We start from the raw sequence: 23,095 nt of genomic DNA, 5'->3' as shown, positions 1-23,095 counted from the left end.
ATTCTCAGATTTCAGCTCATCAATAATATTGCATCCTCCTTCCGGTGTGCCCTTGGTGTCCTTGAGCTACTGTATTTCAATAGACATGGCTTGCATTTTATCTTAAGGCAAATCCTTTATGCTTTCCATGTTTTCTCTTTTTCCCATTCCTCTCTTTTTGCCTTCTCCTTCTTCCATTCTTCCTATATCTTTCCTCCCTACTTCTTCACTTCAGTACCTTGTCTACTTGTTATTTCTTAGCTAATAGTGTCACATTTGTATACCTTCATAAGACTCGAATATTTTCAATCTTACAAATAAAAAGTTTTTTATAGAACAACCAAAAGAACAAAGGAAAATTAGACAAATTTATGAGTAAATGAGGGAAAAAAAATAATAATAATAATAACTTAGTAAGCAAAGCTACGCTTATGTTTTCATCAGTACTACCCAAGCATAAGCTGCCATTTGTAGCTTCTAGTTTCTCTATCTTTTCAATCAAGACCGGGTAGATTTGTTGAGCTGGGTGATGACATTAGAGCTAGTCTTAGATGGTGTCCGTGCCATATATGTTGTCACTGCATTTTCTAAAGCTTGCTTCCCCCATGTATCCTCTACACATCCCTATGTAGGCATTGTGTAAAACCACTCAATTGAAAACCCTTTTTTCCTTGTTGTTTTCAGAGCATATTCTTGGTGTATCTATTGTTTGCAGAAGTAATGCAAAGTAAAGAGATTCCTCACATGTTTATTGCCATGGGTGTTCTTCAAGCATGCTGGTGTCTTCTTCCTTGTCCTTCCTTGTCTTTTTAATGATGCATTGTGTAGTGATTCAAATTTCTAATCTTGAATCTTGATCCTTGCTGGTTCTTCTTGGTTTTTTGCAGGACCGAGGGTTGGAGCAAGTGTAGGGGTAGGCGGGGGGGTGTATAGGTTGGATGGCAGCCCATGGCAAGGCCCAAGGGCCTGTGGGCTAGGAGAGGGCTAAGAACAGGGCCCCCTAGCCTATTTCTTGAAGCGCCTAGCTCCGTCTAGGGGCTAGGATCCTAGGCAAAGGCCGTGGGCTATCCTACGGATGACAACAGAAAGGCTCTCTCTCTCTCCCTCTCTCTCTCTCTCTCTCTCTCTCTCTCTCTCTCTTTGTGCACCGCTACCTCCTCCCTGGTGCCACTGGTGCTACTCCTGGCCCCCTCGGCACTGCTCTGCCCCTCCCCGCTGCTGCCTTGCCTACCACTGCCGCTGTCGTTGCCCACTACCCAGCCATTGATGTAGCTCCGCTCCTCTTCCCACATGTAGCTCCACTCCTCCTCTCCTCTCCCCACCTCCTCCTCCAACTAACTATGAAGAGAGTGGGAGAGAAGTAAGGAGTCTCATTTGCAGCTTTCTCACATACACAATGGGGGAATACACACAAAGGTGGAGGCTGAAAATAGTTTTTCTCTTCTTCTTAGTTGTGAAAGCCAAAAGAACTCTCTCTTAGTACAAAAGGAATAGATGAACCCTATATGTGGGTCTCAAACCAAACTGAGCTAATCTAGGTGGCATAATAACTAAGCCACTAACTAGAATACATAAAGATAGCTGTCATCCAGCTATTATTCATGCATGCTGTACCAACCGCATCTACAGCTAACAAGTCAGTGACATAAATGCACAACGGTCACCCTAGCATATCACGAGTGGAGCTCGATATCTCAACACTCCCCCTCGAGCTCAATCCCAAATCCTGCACACACCAAGCAGGTCTCTAAACTTGCGCATCTTCTCTGCACCCAATGCCTTCATAAATATGTCAGCTACCTAATCCTCTGTGTTGACATAAACTAGATCAATAAAACCTACTAGAACCTTCTCCCTCACATAGTGATAATGCACCTCAATGTGCTTTGTTCTAGCATGATAGATTGGGTTATTTGCTAAGTGTATAATACTGCTCATGTTGTCACAATAAATGACAACTGGCCCATTTGTAGACTGATGCATATCATAAAGTAGCTTACGCAGCCAAGCTACCTCACATGCAGCCATTGTTGCACCCCTGTACTCAGCCTCTATGCTCGACAAGGCAACTGTAGGCTGTTTCTTGCTCCTCCAATTGACTGCAGTGCTCCCAAAAGAGAACACATATCCACTGGTAGATCGTCTATCAGAAATACTACCAGCCCAATCAGCATCAATGTATCCATGCAATTGTATCTGAACCCCAGTCTCATAAAATAGTCCATACTGCAATGTGGACTTCACATACCTCAGTATGTGTCTAACTGCATCCAAATGCGGTTTCCTTGGAGCTTGCATAAACTGACTTACCAACCCAACAACATAGCTCAAATTTGGTCTGGTAATAGTCATATAAATCAAACTTCCTACTATGCGTCTATACATAGTAGGGTCTTCTAGAAGCTCACCTGCATCTGCACTCAGCTTCACATTCTACTCCAAAGGAACTGAAATAGGCTTACAACCTATCATCCCATATTTGGATAGCATGTCCAATCCATACTACCTCTCTTTTGCTTCAATAGCATTTTCATATGAAGGATATCTTCATCACTATCACCTGTGATGGCTTTCTTCAACCTGCAAACAAACTCAAGATGAACAGCATGCACATAACCTGGTGGTTGCTCCATATAGACCTCTTCTTGCAAATCACCATGCAAGAAGGCATTCTTTACATCCATCTGATGTAAAGACCATCCCTTTGATGCAGCCATAGTAATGACTGCTCTTACAGTTGGCATCCTTGCAACTAGACTGAATGTTTCTTCATAATCAATGCCATATGTCTGTGCATACCCCTTGACAACTAATCTTGCCTTGTATCTGCAGAACCATCTTCATTGTGCTTCACCTTAGAAAGCCACTTGCAGCCAATTGCATTCTTGTCTCTAGGCAAAGGCATTAATTCCCATGTAGCATTTGCTTCCAAGGCATCCATTTCTTCATCCATGGCTTTCTCCCATTTTTCTTTTCCCATGGCTTGCTCAAAAGAAGTGGGTTCTAGTTCATGTATCACTTTGACCATATAAACATAGTGAGTGGCTGTAAATTCATCATATTTTAGCCTATCCATAGGATACCTAGCTCTGGTAAACCTGTGCAAAATAGGCTCACTACCAAGTGCTCTCAAAACATCCCTTGTCTTCCTTACTCCAGGTGTAATAACAGAAGGAATACCCAACTCATCATCAAGGCTCTATTCTGAGCCACTAGATTCACCATCCACATAAGAGTGACTTGCATTCACATCAACCATGGGCTTATCTACTTTCTCTTTTCCTTTTCATGATACTTGCTTACCACTATCTGCATTGCTTTGAGGAGATCCTCTTGATCTCAATCTACTTTGTCCATGGCGAAGTATGTGAACCACTGCTAGAGGACACTATAGGTCCACTAATATTTTGTGATTGCTACTGCGAATTCTGTGCAGCATTGCCATTTTGTGCATCTACATCATCAATCACATTTACTAGTTTATACCAACTACTCATCTCATCAAAAACATCTCTGCTCACTGTAAACTTACGAGTAGAAGGGTTATAGCATCTATACCCTTTCTACTGCAAAGAATAACCAATAAAGATGCACTTCTCAGCTTTTGGATCCAACTTGGATCTCAACTCATCTGGCATATGAACATAGGCAATGCAACCAAAAACTTTCAAATGAGAAATATCTAGTTTCCTACCAGTATACCTCTCCTCTGGCGTCATCCCATGTATTGTTGCAGTGGGAGTCCTGTTCATTATGTAGACTGTTGTAGCAACTGCTTCAGCCCAATAATAATCTACAGGTCTTTTTCATTGAGCATGGCACGAGATACCTCTCCAATATGCCTGTTTGTCCTTTCTGCAAGTCCATTTTGCTGTGGGGTATAACTGCATGAATATTGCTACTTTATGCCATGCTCCTACAGGAACCTTGCAAACTCATTTGAGAGGTACTCTCCCCCTCCATCTGACCTTAGGCATTTTATTTGCAAGCCGGTTTCTTTTTCAACCATAGCTTTAAAAGCTTTGAAATGTCCAAACACTTCACTTTTCTTTTTCATAAAATACACCCAATCTTTTCTGTTGTAGTCATCAATAAAAGTGACAAAATAATGATAGCCTCCAATAGATGCAACTTTAGTAGTCCACACATTAGAGTGGATTAATTCCAATGGCCTCTTACTCTCTTGAACATGTCTAGGAAATGGTTTCCTTGCCTGTTTTCCAAATTGACAGGCTTCACATACCTTATGCATTTCTGCAACCTTGAACTTAGGCAATCCTGTAATAATATTTTGGGCCTGCATGAATTTAAGTTGTTTTACATTAACATGACCAATGCGTTTATGCCAAATATCAATATCTGCAACTACACCGATCCCATGTGCAAACATTGTTGCACTCAATTGTTAGAATTATTATTATAATTCAGCAGTGACCAATGTAATGTAATAAGTAGGTTAGGGGCACTTTTTTCTCATCACACCTTCCCCCATGGTCTTTGTTTTGCTCTCATCGCATAAGACAACCTTTTTCTCTTTCCAAGATTCACGAATGAAATTGTCAGTTTCCAATGAAGAAACTAGCATTGCCTCAACATAAGGTCGCTCAGGCTCACTTGGTGCAGCTTCTTCAGTTACCGCATCATCTAAAGAATCACCAACATGTTTTAGAGAGCCCTTAGGCCACTTGACAATGCTCCAAATTGCCTCACCAACAAGCACTGCATCCATAGTGGAAAATGGCAAGAGCATTTCACTATTGATAGATTTCTCCACTATCACCGATACATTTTCTGTCCCAATCTTCACACCACTATAGTAGGCCTCTGGATCTATTGCACACACTCCACCAATTCCAACCACTTCATTCCCCACCATCATCATGACTTCTCCCCGCTTCTAATAGCCATCCCCTATCATTACGATTACGGAGAATTAATTATGAACAAATTACAACCAAAGAATTTCATAAGACCATCAAACATGTCCTTCTAGAGGGGAAATTGTCAATGCCCAAAATTTCTACCAATAGTGTAGTGAGCTCTTCAACTATTGTTTTTGTTTGATATTTAAATGATAGTCTCTCACAATAGCAACAAGAATGTGGTAGGTGTGTTGGCAACTGTTGATAGGAAAGTCTATATGGCTTCATGTTTTATCTTTTCAAATCATTCCCCCTGCATTTGTTTTTCTTGTTTGCTGGTCCAATTTATTTTCAAAATATTGAAGACACCAAGTCATTTGAGCAACCATCCTCCCTTGTATGTTTAACTATGCATGAATAGTTACCACTACATCAGTTCTTAACAACAAAGGGGTACTGAGTGCAAGAGATTACATACCCATATCACCTCATTTGAGGTGCCACGTGAAGTTCCCACTCAATGCCTAGTCCTTGGTTCCATTCTCCCCATGCATTGACTTGAGAAAAACATTTGTCTTCATAAGAGGAGAACAGACTAGTGCCATTCTTCCTTTGGAAGACAAAATTTTGACTTGGGACTTTGCCTTGGGAGAATGCCAATGGTGCCATGCTCCCTTTGCAAAGCCAAAATTTTATATTAGGTTATTGCAATGGGAGAATAGCACTGGTGCCATTCTCCCTTTATAAAGGCACTAGTGCCATTCTCCCATTGTAATAGGAAAATGGAGAATGGCACTAGGAATAGGAAAATGGAGAATGGCACTAGTGCCATTCTTCCAATGGAATGTCCTAATTTTTTGGCTTTGTAATAGGAAAATGGAGAATGGCACTAGTGCCATTCTCCCATTGGAAAATGGAGAATGGCACTAGTGCCATTCTCCCAATGGAATGTCCTAATTAAAAATTTTGGCTTCACAAAGGTAGAAGGGCACCAATGCCATTCTCCCATTGGAATTAGTGGAATGTCAATCTATAGGTTTAGTTTGTCTAGATTACCACTAGCAGAGAATGGCAGTGATGCCAATCTCATGCTGGCAACTACATAATGACACTGAGATCATCAAACTCACATGTGGAATGGAATGGGACACCACTCTCCTATGATCACAGTCTCTGCTCTGTAGAGTTCATATGGATTTGTGTCAATCTTTGTTGAGATTGGCAGTGGTGCCAATCTCATACCATGAACTGAAAACATGCACAAGGAATCCTAAACTCACATGTGCATTTGCACTTTTGCCATTATCCTACTGTAGCCAATAAAATTAGTGGAATGTCAATCTATAGGTTTAGTTTGTCTAGATTACCACTAGCGAAGAATGGCAGTGATGCCAATCTCATGCTGGCACCTACATAATGACACTGAGATCATCAAACTCATATGTGCCATTTTGACTCTATGAAGCCAAAACTTTGAATCTGGGAGAATGGCACTAGTGCCATTTCCCCTTTGCACAACCAAGATTTGAATTAGGAAATCACAATGGGAGAATGGCACTGGTGCCATTCCCCCTTTGCAAAGCCAAAGTTTTGAATTGGGACATTGCAATGGGAGAATGGAAGTCGAGCAAATTTAAAAAAATTTAGCTTTGTAAAATGGGGAGATTGGAGGATGGCAATAGTGCCATTCTCCCATTGCAATGCCAGAACTTGAGACCATAGACTCTGTGTGTGTGTGTGTGTGTGTGTGTGTGTGTGTGTGTGTGTGAACGTGGTATTCATTTGAAACTATACACTATTTTACTTCCATTTATTCATATATGTGGTAAAGGTGATCGATATTACTTTATGAAACCTAGCTCGTTATGTGAGTTTATTCACATTAGTTTGGTTATGCCAGGTTGGTTAAGTTACAAATTTTTATGTTAGAGTATGTTTTTCTTGATCAAGGTCCAAGTAATGTAAAATTTTGCTTTTCGTATATCTCGCCGTCCTTGCTGCCTTGACTCAAGAGGTAAACTTACTGCCCAATACAATATTCTCCTATACATTTCGTTGCGCTTTGTCTCTCTCTCTCTCTCTCTCTCTCTCTCTCTCTCTCTCTCTCTCTCTCTCTCTCTCTCTCTCTCTCTCTCTCTCTCTCTCTCTCTCTCTCTCTCTCTCTCTTTGTGGCTTTGACCTCAGCTCAGACGTGCCCCTCTGTAGGCTAAAGTGCCCTTAACTTGGCAGCTTGAATGCTTATGCTGTTTTCACACACACTAGAGCTACCTAAGTCCCTCTATGGTGCATTGAATGCATCTGTGCCATGGGTTGGATGGGGCGGGCAATCTTGCCCATCCATGATGTGTGGGTGGTGCCCATGGTGCGCCTATGAGAGTAACTTCTTTTGAATAAAGGTGCACTTGAATTATGTCCTTAATCTACTTGATCTAGATGCTTAATATTTTAGAATTATCATCCTTAACCCCTAGCCCATCAATTTCTTAAGAAGCACTCTTTAAGGAAATCATCCTCAAGCCATTGTTGTCTTCCGTGGACAACTTGTATGTTCACCTTCTCAAGCACTTCTCATTCTCTCTTTACTATGCCAAAGTAACTAATGAACTTCACAAGTGGTCATGCTTGCATTTCATTTAGTAGAAATAATTATAAAGTTTTCATAACATGTATCTTTATGGGAGTTGTATCAAGCGACAAACTAGTTAGGTTGTGTATATTAGTCTTGTCAAAGGAGGAAGTTCACCTCAATAAGAATTTGGAAATATAGTAGCACATGAGTCATAACATCGCAAGGCTTATAGAAAGGCTTTGTGCACAACCAACTAGATTGTCCTAATGCAGCGGCTTAAATTTTATGGTCAAGCCATTGACAATCTCGATAAGTGCCCTTCAAATAGATTTGTCTTCTTGACACAGCTAACCTTTCATTGCAACCTAGCCATAAATTGTTTAAAAAGTGTTAAATTGCACTATTATCCTCAACATGTATTTCAAAACCTAAATTCTAGTTTTCAAATTTTGATTTCAAGTTAAACTTCAATCTCAATTTTGATTTTCATGATTGAATGGCAAATTTAGAGATTGAAATTCTAATTTTAAATGGAGAATGGCACCAGTGCCATTCTCCAAGACCTCATAAGAAGTCCGTGAGAGTGGCACTAGTGCCAATATCCCTTGAGATAAATAAAATTTTGAAATATAGCTCTTCCCGCCATTGTTCCCTTTTGAATTTTGGATATATAGAGTGGCACATATGCCATTCTCTCCAATATTAAATTTAAATTCAAATTCAAATTATTCTGTTTGAAATTGTATTTCAAAACTGAAATTCTAGTTTTCAAATTTTGATTTCAAGTTAAACTTTAATCTCAATTTTGATTTTCATGATTGAATGGCAAATTCAGAGATTGAAATTCTAATTTTAAATGGAGAATGGCACCAGTGCCATTCTCCAAGACCTCATAAGAAGTCCTTGAGAGTGACACTAGTGCCAATATCCCTTGAGATAAATTGAAATACATCGGACAGGTATTTCTTTTTCCCATCCTGCATAGACAAAGGAATTTTACCAATCTGCACAATAGGATGTGCAGTATCATCACCAGTCTCCACAAATCCTGGCTTTTCCATTTTCCTTACATCTTGCATCCATTCTGCATGACCTGTCATGTGGTTTGATGCACCTGAGTCAACATACCACACATCAACCATAAATAGATGCTCATTTCTGTCATCACCCCGCCTACTAGAAGATGCATAATTGCCTTGCTGCAATTTTCCATTCATAATGTCATTCTGCTTTTTATAGCAGTCCTTAGCCATATGACCCATTTTGCCACAATAGTAGCATTCAACATTGCTGTTTGCATTTTGACCTCTCTGCCATCCACCACGGCCTCTTTGGCTCCCCCTGCCTCTAGAGTTACCACGTCCTCTTGCATAGGATTGGTTTTCTTGACTTTGCTGCATAATCTGATTTCTACCACGGCCTGCAGATCGGCCTCCTCTACCTTTGCCTCTACCTCTTCCAACATTTGAGTAGAAGACAGTTTCTTTTGAAGTTCCTCCTGAGGAAGATGCACCCCCATTTCTCTGCTCTTCAGAAATTAGAAGAGCAAACAACTCTTCAAAATCATGAAATTTTTCATGGACGGCAATGGATGTCCGGAACTGTGCATAATCCTTTCCTAGACCATTCAAGGTCACATAAACTAGATCATCATCTTCCACTGGCGACCCAATGGAAGCAAGTGCATCTGCAATTTTCTTCACTTTCATGTGGTAGTCATTTATGCTCAAATTTTCTCTCTGCACATTGTGCAACTCCTGTTTGAGCTGCATTTTCCTAGCTTGCATATTTGTGCTGTACATTTTTGCCAAAGTATCCCATGCCTCCTTTGGCGTACTTGCATCCTGAATATGCACAATCATGGAGTCCGAAATACTGATAGACAGCCAGTACATAACTTTCCTGGCTCTCTCATGCCATCCTTTAAATGCCTGCATTTCCTGTTGATTAGGAACATTAGGAAGAACAGGTTCTTCTCCATTTCCTGTAATGAACTCCCAATAGCCTTTTCCCATAAGGAAATTCGTCATTCTAAACTTCCATGCCTGAAGTTGTTCTTGTCAAGCTTTTCAGTGACAATCTGTGAAAGAGAATCACATGCCATTACAGAACACTGCAAAATATTCTGTCACTACAAAAAACACAGCTTTTGCCTCACACGGGCAGATCTTCAAAACTGACGAAAGTGGTATTTCACCACACAATCACTTCCTAGTGACGATTTTGCATCAACAAGAAACAAGCATGATTCTGCAACTCCCAATATCTTTGCACACAGGCATACGATGCAATTTCTGTAGCAACTTTTCACCGACTAGCCGAGCAGTGGTTGCACAGCAAAAACAGGGCCTTTTTCTGAGTATCTGCGAAGAACTTCTGCCTTCAAAACGGGCCCCAAAATGGCCTTGAATCAGAAAAATAAAGTCACTGAGAGCTTCGCCCTTCTCCCGCAGCATGTACTGCGCTCTCGCCACACCGCGAAGGGCGTCTCAATCTAAGATAGTGCACTATTGCACTTCTGGCTGTGCTACCTGCAAAGATTTGCTCCCAAACTCGAAATAGGAAAGCAACACTAGTCCTCTTACTAGGACACCGTGAACTTGGTTTGCTTTCTTGAGCTCCTTACCACGAACAAGGCTCTGATACCATGTGAAGATAGTGGGAGAGAGGGAAGGAGTCTCACTTGCAGCTTTCTCACATGCACAATGGGGGAATACACACAAAGGTGGAGGCTGAAAACAGTTTTCCTCTTCTTACTTCTGAAAGCCAAAAGAACTCTTGTACAAAGAAAATAGAAGAACCCTATATGTGGGTCTCAAACCAAACTCAACTAACTAAGGTGGCATACTAACTGAGCCACAAACTAGAGTAGATAAGGATAGCTGTCATCCAGCTATTATTGGCCAGCTATTATTGGTGGGCGGTGTACCAACTGCATCTCCAGCTAACAAGTCAGTGACATAAATACACAACGGTCACCCTGGCATATCGCGAGTGGAGCTCGATATCTCAACATGGCAGTGGTGCCAATCTCTTATTAGGCCCTAAGAAATGGCATTGAGAAGCCTAAACTCACATGTGCATTCTTCTATGTAGTGATCACTGTCTCCGCTATGTAGAGATCATATGGAATTGTGTCAATCTCTGTGGAGAATGCCACCAGTGGAGAATGGCAATGGTGCCAATCTCATATCATGACCTGAAAACATGCACAAGGAATCCTAAACTCACATGTGCATTGGCACTTTTGCCATTAGTCGTTTATTGTCTCTCCATCACGTTCGGCTTTACGTATAGCTAGTTGTAGCCAATCAAGTGACATGTGAGTAGGGAGAAGAGCCAGATCTCGTGGATATGGTTGTGATCGCCTGTACATTACTCTGAATCTCGTCCTTGCATTTATTCTTTCTGCTTTGGCCACTTCATATCTCTCAATCCACTTCTGCATCTCAGGGCTATTGAAAATACAAAACTTATTGAATTTCTCCATTTGCTCTTCGCTCATCTTTCTTTCAATCCCTTTTCCTTGGGGGACCTCGCCAATGATGCGATCATCATCCTTGTTGTGCCAAGCTTGCGGCATATCAGGATCCGTGGATGCAAGAAACTCTGTGATATATACTAATGACTCTTGCACAAGCCATCCCTCTGCCATGCTTGCTTCTGGTCTTGCTCTTTGTCTTACAAACCCCTTTAAAGTTTTCATAAACCGCTCGAGAAAAAACATCCATCGATTATGAACGGTACCTGCTATAGCCACCTCATCAACTATGTGCATAAGCAAGTGGACTTGAGTTGTCATAATGCTTGAGGGAAAGTGCTTCTCAACCAAGCATACGGCTTCGATGGATTCCACCCTAGCCTTCTCGATGCTCGATATAGAGATCTCTTTTTGAGATATCCACCTATTTCACATGTCCATGCATATGTAAGATATTTGAGATATCCACCTATTTCACATGTCCATGAAGAAAACACATAATGCGAATTGATAGTAAGCATACCTCACAATACCACAGATCTTGAATATAGCATTTCTAACATCTTCTTGTAAGCACCCTTTTATTGTAATTGGAAGGATGAACTATCAAAGCAACAATGAAATCATGTCAACAATATAACATAATAATAATTACGCTAATGCATCACTATTATCGGTACACTAATTCTACTTAGAATACCTGTAAGACCTTGTGCCAATCATGGGACTTGAGGCCACTAAGCTTATTGTCCTTTGAAAATGCTCCTTTCAAGCAACGCATGTACCCTGTCGGTGTTTGAAAAGAGGCAATGTCTGCCTTGATCGCTGCCTCCTCCCTCGTAGAGAGGATCCACGTTGCTTTCGGGAGGACAACTTTTCCTGAAGCATGCACTTGGGGCCACAAACGAGACATCCTATTCATAGCACGCAAGTCTTCTCGCACTCCTCTCGAGTCCTTGGAACCAACCAAGTGTGCCCAAATGGTAGCCCCCACATTCTTAAAGATATGCATGGGATCCAAGAGATGATTGATTTGTAACTGACCCCAATAAGGAAGCTCGTGAAAGATCGATAGCCTCTTCATACCAGGAGGAGGTTCCTCTCCATTCTCCCTCCAAGCTTGAATCCAATCACTTGCTTTCAAATATGATGGTGGTGGATCAAGCTGACCTCCACGTGCGAGATGGTCGAGCGGAAGGTATCGAGCATGACCTTCATAAACATTTTTCCTCATGTGTTTGGAGTAGCGTGCAAGCGATTTCAGAGCGGGTCCACAAACAGGACAAGCATGGTACCCACTTGTAACAAGCCCTGCACGCGTGCATGAATATGTTAGTACAAGACATGCGTGCAAAAGAGAGTAAAAAAAGCATAATCCCTCATTGTACATGTAAAGACATAACCACGTACCTGCGCACTCTCCATATCCTGGGTAGTCATGCATGGTCCACATCAAGATACCCCTGACGGAAATATCATTGGTATGCCTAGGAGCTCTGGAAATATCAAAGACCTGCACTCCTCTCCATAATATCTGTAACTCCTCTATCAAAGGTGCCATGTACACGTCCATGTTTCTTGCCTTGTACTTTCCTGGCACAAGTAGTGCAAGCATGAGGTGTCCCTTTTTTATTGTTAGCCATGGTGGGATATTGTAATTCACCACGACTATGGGCCATGTCGACCAAGATGTCGAGCGTAACCCGAAAGGATTCACGCCGTCCATGGCTAGCCCAAGATGTAAGTTGCGTGGCTCTCGCGCAAAGTCCGGCCACTGATTATCTATGTGCTTCCAAGCCGCACAATCTGCGGGAATCCTCAATGTGTGATCAGTGGACCGATGAGATGCATGCCATGTCATCAACTCCGCTATGGATTTGCATCGAAACATGTGTTGTATTCTTGCAATGATGGGAAAGTGTCTTAAGACCTTTACCGGTATCCTCTCACCCTGCAAGTCATCTCTATATCGTTGTTCCCCACACTTTGGACAACTAGCCAAATCTCCATGCTCACGACGAAAGAGAATACAATCATTACGGCAAGCATGGATGGTATCATAATCCATACCCACCATTGTTAGCATCTTTTTCGCTTCATCTCTTGATGCGGGCATGGTATTTGGTGCAGGCAACATCTTTTGGAGCAACCTATGACAAAGACACTATCCAAATGATGATTCTCAAAACAAACAATATCCAAATAATGAGTCAATCAAATTAATGCAAGGGCTAACCTCATTAAGGCCGAGACACTTGTATCCGACCACCCATACTGTACTTGTAGATTCAAGATTGAGAGACAAGCACGTAGTTTAGACATCCTGGCACCCTCGTACAATTGTGTTGATTGCAACTCTCGCATTTTCACCTCAGACTCTGACATCACGTGTACGTGGGATGTAGTGCCCCTAAAAATGGAATCCATCATGTCGACCATACCCTCGTCGTCATCTGGGAGACTATAGTCTTGTTGAAAGTGAGAAGGTATATGTGTACCCTCATCACCCTCGTCATCCTGTCATAAGCTCATTCGTGTAAATAGAAGATCTTCTAATTCCGGGTATACAATAAGATTGCGAACTTAAATAGCTTTGACTTACCGATGATCCATCAACATGTGCAACACCAACGGGGGGTACTGGTTCCGGCTCCTCCCCATACATCCGCAAGTGGCGCATGATAATACGACGTTGATGTCGTACTTCTCGCTTGCAATGAGTGCAATGACAATATAACCTCTCCGTAAGCCACTTCGTGCTCCCGGGCGTTGGCGCATCATCGGATGAGCTTCCACTCGTCCCTTCCATCTACACTTATAAAACCAAAACATAAGCATGAAGAGGAGATGTACACAATTATGAGCATAGCATGTTTAATTTGAGCTTCTCTTGAGGTTATATAAAAAGAATGACATCGCTATATAGTAAGGATTGAAACAAAAAATCCTATATAGTAAGGCTATGTAGTAAGAGGAGATATTGACAATTATAGGCATAGCATGTTTGAGTCACAAGAGGCCTCATTAAAAAATAAACAGTAAGCGTCGCTATATAGCGACGCTCTGTTCCGTCGCTATATAGCGACGATTTTAATTGAAGGCGTCGCTATATAGCGACGTCTTCAATTAAAAACGTCGCTATATAGCGACGAATAAGCGTCGCTATATAGCGACGCTGTGGGTTAAAACCCGAAACGCCGAAACCCGCGGCGTTTTGCTCAAAGCTTTCCTAATCTCTCAAGTAAGCTCTCCAAAATCTCCTCCCACCTATTTTCACTGACCTCCCATCTATTCCAAGCAACCTCCTACCCTATTTCCCACTCCTCACCCTCCTCCTACCTCTTGTGCACCCTCTCTCTCCTTTTTCCCTCTTTGGTTTCCAGAAAGAAAGTTCTTCAAAAGGTGAGTTTCTTTCAACAATGTAGGTTGTTTGTTTGTTAGCTTTGGTTTTGTGAGTGTTTCTACTTGTATTGCTAAAGTTTTAAACTAGTTTTCATGCTTGATTAGAAAGGATTCAAACAAAAAACGAAATTTCAAGAAAGAAAGAAAGAAACTCACCTCTTCTTTCTGTATTTCTCTTCCTTCTCTTCCTTCTCTTCTCCTCAATCTCCTCCTTTCCTTGTCTCCTCAATCTTCTCTTTCCTTGTCTCCTTTCAAGAAGTTGCTTTTGTGATCTCCTCTTTCCACTAACATCTTATTTGAAAAAATGGGTTGTTTTCTCTCTTTTGTAGGGCCAGTCCACTACACCGAGCGGGACATAGTCTCTCTTTTGTGGGCCCAGTCCACTACACCGAGCGGGACATACTCTTACAGGTAAGTGCTTCCTCTTCTTTCCATTTAAGCTTTTTGTTATTTGCATTGGCCTGCAGCTAGCGCCTTAAGCGCTAGCTGCAGTGATGGGCGTAGGAACCCTCTCTTCCCCCTTCTCTTTTTCTCATTTTCCCCCTTCTCTTTTTTCCCTCTTCTCTTATTCTCTCTTTCCCCCTCTCTCTTTTCCCTTCTCTCTTTCCTTTCCCCCTTATTCTCTATTTCTGCATCCCTCTTATTCTCTTATGCTTATGCTTCTCTCATTCCCCCTTCTCTATTTCCCCCTTCTCTCATTCGCATAAGCATCCCTCTCATTCTCTTTTTCCGCATGACCATAAGCATGAGCTTATGCTTATGCTTATGCATAAGCATAAGCATAAGCATAAGCATAAGCTCATGCTTATGCTCATTCATGAGCATGAGCTTATGCGTAAGTTTCCGCATAATCTCCTTCTCTCATTCCGCATAAGCTCCTTCTCTATTTTCGCATGAGCATAAGCATGAGCTTATGCTTATGCTCATTCATAAGCATAAGCATAAGCTCATGCTTATGCTCATTCATGAGCATGAGCTTATGCGTAAGTTTCCGTATAAGCTTATGCGGAAATAGAGAATGAGAGAAGCTTATGCTTCTCTCATTCTCTTTTTCCGCATAAGCTCCTTCTCTCATTCCGCATAAGCTCCTCCTCTATTTTCGCATGAGCATAAGCATGAGCTTATGCTTATGCTTATGCTTATGCTTAAGCATAAGCATAAGCATAAGCTCATGCTTATGCTCATTCATGAGCATGAGCTTATGCGTAAGTTTCCGCATAAGCTTATGCAGAAATAGAGAATGAGAGAAGCTTATGCTTCTCTCATTCTCTTTTTCCGCATAAGCTCCTTCTCTCATTCCGCATAAGCTCCTCCTCTATTTCCGCATGAGCATAAGCATGAGCTTATGCTTATGCTTATGCTTATGCTTATGCTCATTCATAAGCATAAGCATAAGCTCATGCTTATGCTCATTCATGAGCATGAGCTTATGCGTAAGTTTCCGCAAGAGCTTATGCGGAAATAGAGAATGAGAGAAGCTTATGCTTCTCTCATTCTCTTTTTCCGCATAAGCTCCTTCTCTCATTCCGCATAAGCTCCTTCTCTATTTCCGCATGAGCATAAGCATGAGCTTATGCTTATGCTTAAGCATAAGCATAAGCATAAGCTCATGCTTATGCTCATTCATGAGCATGAGCTTATGCGGAAGTTTCCGCAAGAGCTTATGCGGAAATAGAGAATGAGAGAAGCATATGCTTCTCTCATTCTCTTTTTCCGCATAAGCTCCTTCTCTCATTCCGCATAAGCTCCTTCTCTATTTCCGCATGAGCATAAGCATGAGCTTATGCTTATGCTTGAGCATAAGCATAAGCATAAGCTCATGCTTATGCTCATTCATGAGCATGAGCTTATGCGGAAGTTTCCGCAAGAGCTTATGCGAAAATAGAGAATGAGAGAATGAGAGAAGCATATGCTTCTCTCATTCTCTTTTTCCGCATAAGCTCCTTCTCTCATTCCGCATAAGCTCCTTCTCTATTTCCGCATGAGCATAAGCATGAGCTTATGCTTATGCTTATGCTTATGCTTATGCATAAGCATAAGCATAAGCTCATGCTTATGCTTATGCTTATGCATAAGCATAAGCATAAGCTCATGCTTATGCTCATTCATGAGCATGAGCTTATGCGTAAGTTTCCGCAAGAGCTTATGCGGAAATAGAGAATGAGAGAAGCTTATGCTTCTCTCATTCTCTTTTTTCCGCATAAGCTCCTTCTCTCATTCCGCATGAGCATAAGCATAAGCATGAGCTTATGCTTATGCTTATGCTTATGCATAAGCATAAGCATAAGCTCATGCTTATGCTCATTCATGAGCATGAGCTTATGCGTAAGTTTCCGCAAGAGCTTATGCGGAAATAGAGAATGAGAGAAGCTTATGCTTCTCTCATTCTCTTTTTCCGCATAAGCTCCTTCTCTCATTCCGCATAAGCTCCTTCTCTTTTTCCGCATGAGCATAAGCACCGGCTTATGCTTATGCTTATGCATGAGCATAAGCATAAGCTCATGCTTATGCTCATTCATGAGCATGAGCTTATGCGTAAGTTTCCGCAAGAGCTTATGCGGAAATAGAGAAGGAGAGAAGTATATGCTTCTCTCATTCTCTTTTTCCGCATAAGCTCCTTCTCTCATTCCGCATAAGCTCCTTCGCAAGTTTCCGCATGAGCATAAGCATGAGCTTATGCTTATGCTTATGCTTATGCTTATGCTTATGCATAAGCATAAGCATAAGCTCATGCTTATGCTCATTCATGCTTATGCTTATGCTTATGCTTATGCTCATGCTCATGCTTATGCTCCTTCTCTATTTCCGCATGAGCATAAGCATGAGTTTCCGCAAGTTTCCGCATAAGCATAAGCTCCTTCTCTCATGCTTATGCTTATTCTCTTTTTCCGCATAAGCTCTTTCTCTTTTTCCGCATAAGCTCTTTCTCTTTCTCTTTTGCGTGAGCATATGCGGAAATAGAGAATGAGAGAAGCTTATGCTTCTCTCCTCCTCTATTTTCGCATATGCGGAAACATGAGCATAAGCTCATGCTCACCCATGAGCATAAGCATAAGCTCATGCGGAAAAAGAGAAGGAGCTTATGCGGAAATAGAGAATGAGAGATGCTTCTCTCCTTCTCTTTTCTGCATAAGCTCCTTCTCTTTTTCCGCATGAGCATAAGCATGCGGAAACTCATCCTTCTCATGCTTATGCTCATGCATGTGCATGAGCTTATGCTTAAGTTTCCGCATAAGCTCATGCTTATGCGTGAGCTTATGCGGAAATAGAGAATGAGAGAAGCATAAGCTCATTCTCTATTTCTGTATAAGCTCATTCTCTATTTCCCACTCTATTTCCCCCTTCTCTCATTTCCCCCTTCTCTCATTCTCTATTTTCCCTCATCTCTTTCCCTTTCTCTCATTCTCTATTTCCTCATTCTCATTCTTTTCTTTCCTTTACATCTTCTTTCCCTCTTATCTTTCCCTCTTCTTTCCCTCTTTCCTTTCCCTCTTCTTTCCTTTCCCTCTTCTTTCTTCTTGCCTATGCCTATGCCTATGAGAATGCTCATGTTTGTTTATTTGTTTTCTGTTTTCGTGTTTGTGTCTATGTTAGACATGGGATCACGTCGCTCATCGGACGAGTACGGACAGCCTCGCAGGAGGAGAGCTCACGATCTATATGCTCCAGAGGACTTTGATTCCTCTCAGGCGACTACCCCAAGGACTACCCCTGGTCCGACTCCTCTCGGTCCTAGCACTGTGACTACCCCTGGTCCGACCCCTCTTCCACGTAGCACTGCGACTACCCCTCAAGGGACTCCTTTGCTAGCCATGCATGGCTTTGTTGGGACTCCCGACGAGTTTGTAGCGCAGATGAGCGATGAGGAGGCAGCGAGATTCTTCTCTCTGCTCTCTCAAAGGACCTCCGCAATTCCTTCCCCTACACCGACGGGTGGACGTACAGCCTAGCCATCCCCTCGCGCCCCTTCGACCGCGGGATCATCACCTGCGCATGCCTCCCACAAGGGAAGGAAGAGTAGGATGGGCGGCTCATGTTGTGCTAACTCAGGAGATGTAGACGAGTCAGCACACTCACGCTCTTTTAGGTCTCCACTTGGTCCGGAGACACAGTATCAGTCAGGTCCCTTTCCCTCTCCTACTCCCACAGCTACTCCTCGATCCGGAAGCGGTCGCGCAGCTTCCACTCCTTCAGACTCTGCTACCGTCAGTCCCCCTTACTCATCAGGGGATCTCTCCTATCAAATCACATCTGCCGGAGAGATAATAGAAGACAAAAAGGGCAAAGCAGTGATGGCTGCCATGAGGCGGTTGATGAGTCATCACTTCAAGAGCGGCATAAATATCGATTGGCGGTATCAAGATGGCCAAAAGAAGCAGGCGGTGATCGATGAGTTAAATGTTTGAGACTGCCCCCTTAACCCCAAGGGCCAAAGACATAAACTCTGTTGCTCGAAGGCCCCCGATCCAATGCTATACCTCCCAAGTTTTGCATAGGGCAAGTGAGTGCCCCTATAAGGGTACTTCAAACCCTCTGGTGTCATGCTTCAAGTGTCAAGGGTTGCATTTCTTAAAGTATTTCCCCTACAAGGATCTTAACCTAGCTGCTTCCCGCATGATAGGCCCTACACCCCACCCTTATGTGCAGGGTGTGGAATTGAGCATCTATTCAAAGATTGTCCCTTGAGAAGACCAGCAACCCCAGTCACTTAGCCTAAGAGCACCACCCTTCAGTATCAAACAAGGCCAGGTGGCCGTAGTACCCTTGAAGGTCATCATAAGGATGCAAGCCAAAGCTATAGGTAGGGCAATGAAGAAACAGGCAAGGAAGGATAAATGCCCCCTATTGCCACAAAGCCCTAAGGTTTCTCTACCCTCACAAACCTGGTCCAAGAAAGCCATATGGGTAGGTGATGGGGCCGACCAGGTTCTCATTCAATATGGCTTCAATGGGGAGAAACTGACCCTTTCCACCTCTTCTACCTCGAAATCTACTTCCACCCAAGGTGACCCGGGTGTACCTCCATGCCTAGATGTAAACAAGCTAGTGCAGGCCCAAGGCCTCGCACCTCTGCGTCCATATAAGGAAGACTATCCGGACCCAGTCCTAGAAAAACAATATGTAATAGAGGCTTGAAACCTGGTATGAGACTACTAGGAAAAGTTTGAGCATAGACTCAAGGCAAGCAAAGGGTGGGATACCATCCACCTGGCCCACCTGACTAACCACCGAGGGCCAAAGGTGCTCAGGGTGCCATAGAGGGTAGAAGAAGAGGAACATTTCAGCTATAGCAAGTTAGAGGCTCTAGATTTGATGCAACAAATGTTCCAAGAGGACCCAATATCGCAAAACCTACAGGAGGAAGGAGACCTTTATGGTTTCAAGGATCTACTACTGTCAATAGGAAGGGAGACCTCACAAGAACTGTGATAGCACTGGGTTGGCTGCCTTCCTCTTGACTGAGGCAAAACTGCCAATCCCCTCCTTGTTGAGAGGGAATCCTACCCTTTGGCAAGACATATCCAACTAGATGAATGGGCAATCCTTGCCCCCAGTACTTGCTAGCCCTAAGGCCGATCAATCACCAGAGGAGGGGCATAATTTACCCAAGGTTCCCATCAATAAGATAGGCCAATACCTCGAAGGTGATGACACAAATGCGGATATCCCCATAACCTATCAACACCAAAAGGTTGATGGCATCCTAGATGGGGGATCGAGAGTGAGTGTCTATACCAAGGAATGCTAGGTGAAGTGGGGAAAACCTGTGCTCGAGCAAACCCATCTAGTGGTGAAGTTGGCCGATGGTGGAATCACGTACCCCATTAGGTTCATAGTCATGGACTTTACCCAATAGCCAAGATATGAAGCCATCCTAGGCAGGCCCTTCTTATGAATGTTTGGGCTCATACACGATTGGCGTAGTTATAACATATATGTGCGGCATGAGGAACAAAATCATGCGAGTGGACTTGTGCACCTACAAGGCGCACCCATTGTCAAAAAACCTTTTTGCCATGGAATCTGACACAACCATACAAAAAACATCCCTGAAGCTATTCCAATACTGTGAGAGGGAAGAGGATGAAAAAGACTTTGATGAATTTGTTAGATATCAATGCTCCAGTCTCGCATAACTACACAGGAACCAACTAACTCTACTTGTAAGCCCCCCATATGAGGAGAAGGCATTTGAGTAGCTCGGTTATCTGGTAGGTCTTGTTTTGGACACCAAATGGGGGCCATGTGTGGCCTGATGGTTGGACGGAGTTGGCACACTACCAACTAGGCTTCATGCAAGTACGGGAAGGCATCCCATGACTGACCGCACTGAGGGTAGATAGAGCATTACTCAGGGCAGCCCACTCTTGGGTTGCGAGGCCCGTTTGGATTCCCAGATGATCCCGGATGGCTCTATTTTACGCCACAGTTCTATCGTGTGGTCAGTGGCCTATTTCGAGACTGACCCCTAGTCGACCATTTTGGGCGGACTGGCGGTCACCCAATTGGGTCTAATCGACTATGACTAGTGGTATATAAGAGCAAGACCGTGAAGCCCATTTCATCACTGGCTACAGCAACCCTGATTCCTTAACATCCAGCCTCTGTCCTCTACTGTTTCTAGCTCGCCATCGAAGCTTCTTTCACAGGAGCGCATGGCTGGGAGGTAGCGCCATCTATTGTATCAATTCTACAGTAATCAAATTTTCGATTCTCCATACTGTCTGGTTTTCTCTCTTGCGTACGAGATCTTGTTATCTATTGAGCACAGACGTATTGTTTTCTTACAGAATTTTGGTATGCACCCTTGAGCTAGAATTTTCTTAGAGCTGGATGCACATCCTTGCCAATATTGATGTTCCAAAGAGAATAGGGTTACAAATTACAACCCCCGAACTTGAGAAAATGACCCTGGTGGTTCCCCTTAGGATGTTTAACATGCTAAAACCCACGAGGTAAGGTGGGGATTAGTAAGGGTAAAATGAGACCTCCATTGGCTAGCATACATTGGCGCAGGTACCACCAATCATGAGTTCTCTCCCAATTGGGGAGCCAGGGTGAGCAAGGTGACCTCCTCGGTTGGCTCTATAAGTGCCATGAAAGAGCCCCCTTCAAGTTTGAAACGCCCATTATCCAAAAGCTCGACTAAGGCCAAGAGGACCACTCCCCTTAAAGAAATAGAAGAGGAAAGTGGAGAGAAAGACAATCTATGAACAGGTACCATCCCACTTTAAGGCCTACATGATCAAGGATTACAAGATCTTATACCAATAGGCCAAGAGATCTTGGGAAGACGGGTGCTCCCAAGGATATGACGGCCTAGCCCCAAGGAGGTAAACCTAGCTCCGGAAGGTCAGGATCCCCAACCTGTATTCATCACCGATGATCTCTCCCTCAATGAGGAGAACGCTCTAATATCTCTCCTATGAGAATACAAGGACTGCATGGCCTAGAAATAAACCGATATGAAAGGGGTGCCTTCTGAAGATGTGCAGTACACGATACCCATGCTTGACAGGCTGGTACATCAATGTCCCTACCCTATGAACCCCAAATACGCGATCATAGTGAGGGAGGAAATCCAAAAACTCATAGATGTGGGATTCGTCTATGAGATTCAACATACCATCTGGGTATCACCCATCATGATAGTCATGAAAAAGAATGGGAAGATTTGAGTATGTGTAGACTTGAAAAAAGTTAACGCCACCACAAAATGCGACCACTACACCTTGCCCTTCACAAAAAATGTCCTGGAAAGGGTAGCCAGAAAGGAATCGTATAGCTTCCTAGATGGATACCCTAGATACAACCAAGTGTCCATCGCTCTATAGGATCAACAAAAAATAGCCTTTGCAACCAAGTGGGGTGTGACTGTGGGGCTAGAGTAATGATATTTGGGTTGACCAATGCACCTAACATCTTCCAACAATGGTTGATGATCATTGTCTTCAAGGAGTACTTGAGGGACTTTGTGGAAGTCTTCTTGGATGACATATGCATGAGCTCAATGTGGGATGATCACTTGAAATACCTGAGACTAGTCCTGGAAAATTGCCGGTTGTACCATATATCCCTGAAACCCCTAAAGTGCCAATTCTAGGTTAAACATGGCGTAATTTTTGACGACATAGTGTCTTGGAATGGTATTTCCACGGACCACAACAAAATCAAACTCATCTTGGAACTACCATCCAATGCAAAGGGAGTATAATAATTTATTAGCCACATAGGATACTATAGGAGGTTCATCTTGTTCTACGCAAACATAGACCGGCCCATTATACAAATTGTTAGTATTCTTTGAGTGGACTAAGGAATGCCAGAAATCCTTCAAAACCCCCAAACTACCCTGGCCACCACACCCGTCTTGAGAGCCCTGGATTGGAATCTAATATTCGACGTTCATATAGATGCCTCCAACTTTAAGAAAGATAGAGCCTGCAAACTCATCAAGGATGCAATGCTGTATCAGCTAATTGTAGGCCAACTATACCGTATGGGCAAGGATGGCATCATGCACAGATGTGTATGCGAACACAAATACATCGAGGTGCTCAAAGAAGCCCACTCTAGAATTGCAGGAGGGTGTTTTGCCACTAGCACATGAGGTGCTCCGAGATGGCCTTTGGTGGTTGACTCTCTTCAGAGACACAGCCGAATTTATCAAGCGGTGCGACCCCTACTAGCATGTGCAAATCCCACATAAGGTGGACATGATGCCCTTAAGAAATCGGTGCCAGATACATTATCTTGGACATAGATTACTTCACAAAGTGGGTAGAAGAGAGAGCCATTGTG

The sequence above is a fragment of the Dipteris shenzhenensis genome, chromosome 17 (genome assembly GCF_047967505.1).
Source record: "Dipteris shenzhenensis isolate YYH24624 ecotype China chromosome 17, Dip_SZ_1.0, whole genome shotgun sequence".
In the NCBI taxonomy this organism is placed as follows: domain Eukaryota; kingdom Viridiplantae; phylum Streptophyta; class Polypodiopsida; order Gleicheniales; family Dipteridaceae; genus Dipteris; species Dipteris shenzhenensis.
Note: the sequence above shows the minus strand (reverse complement) of the source record.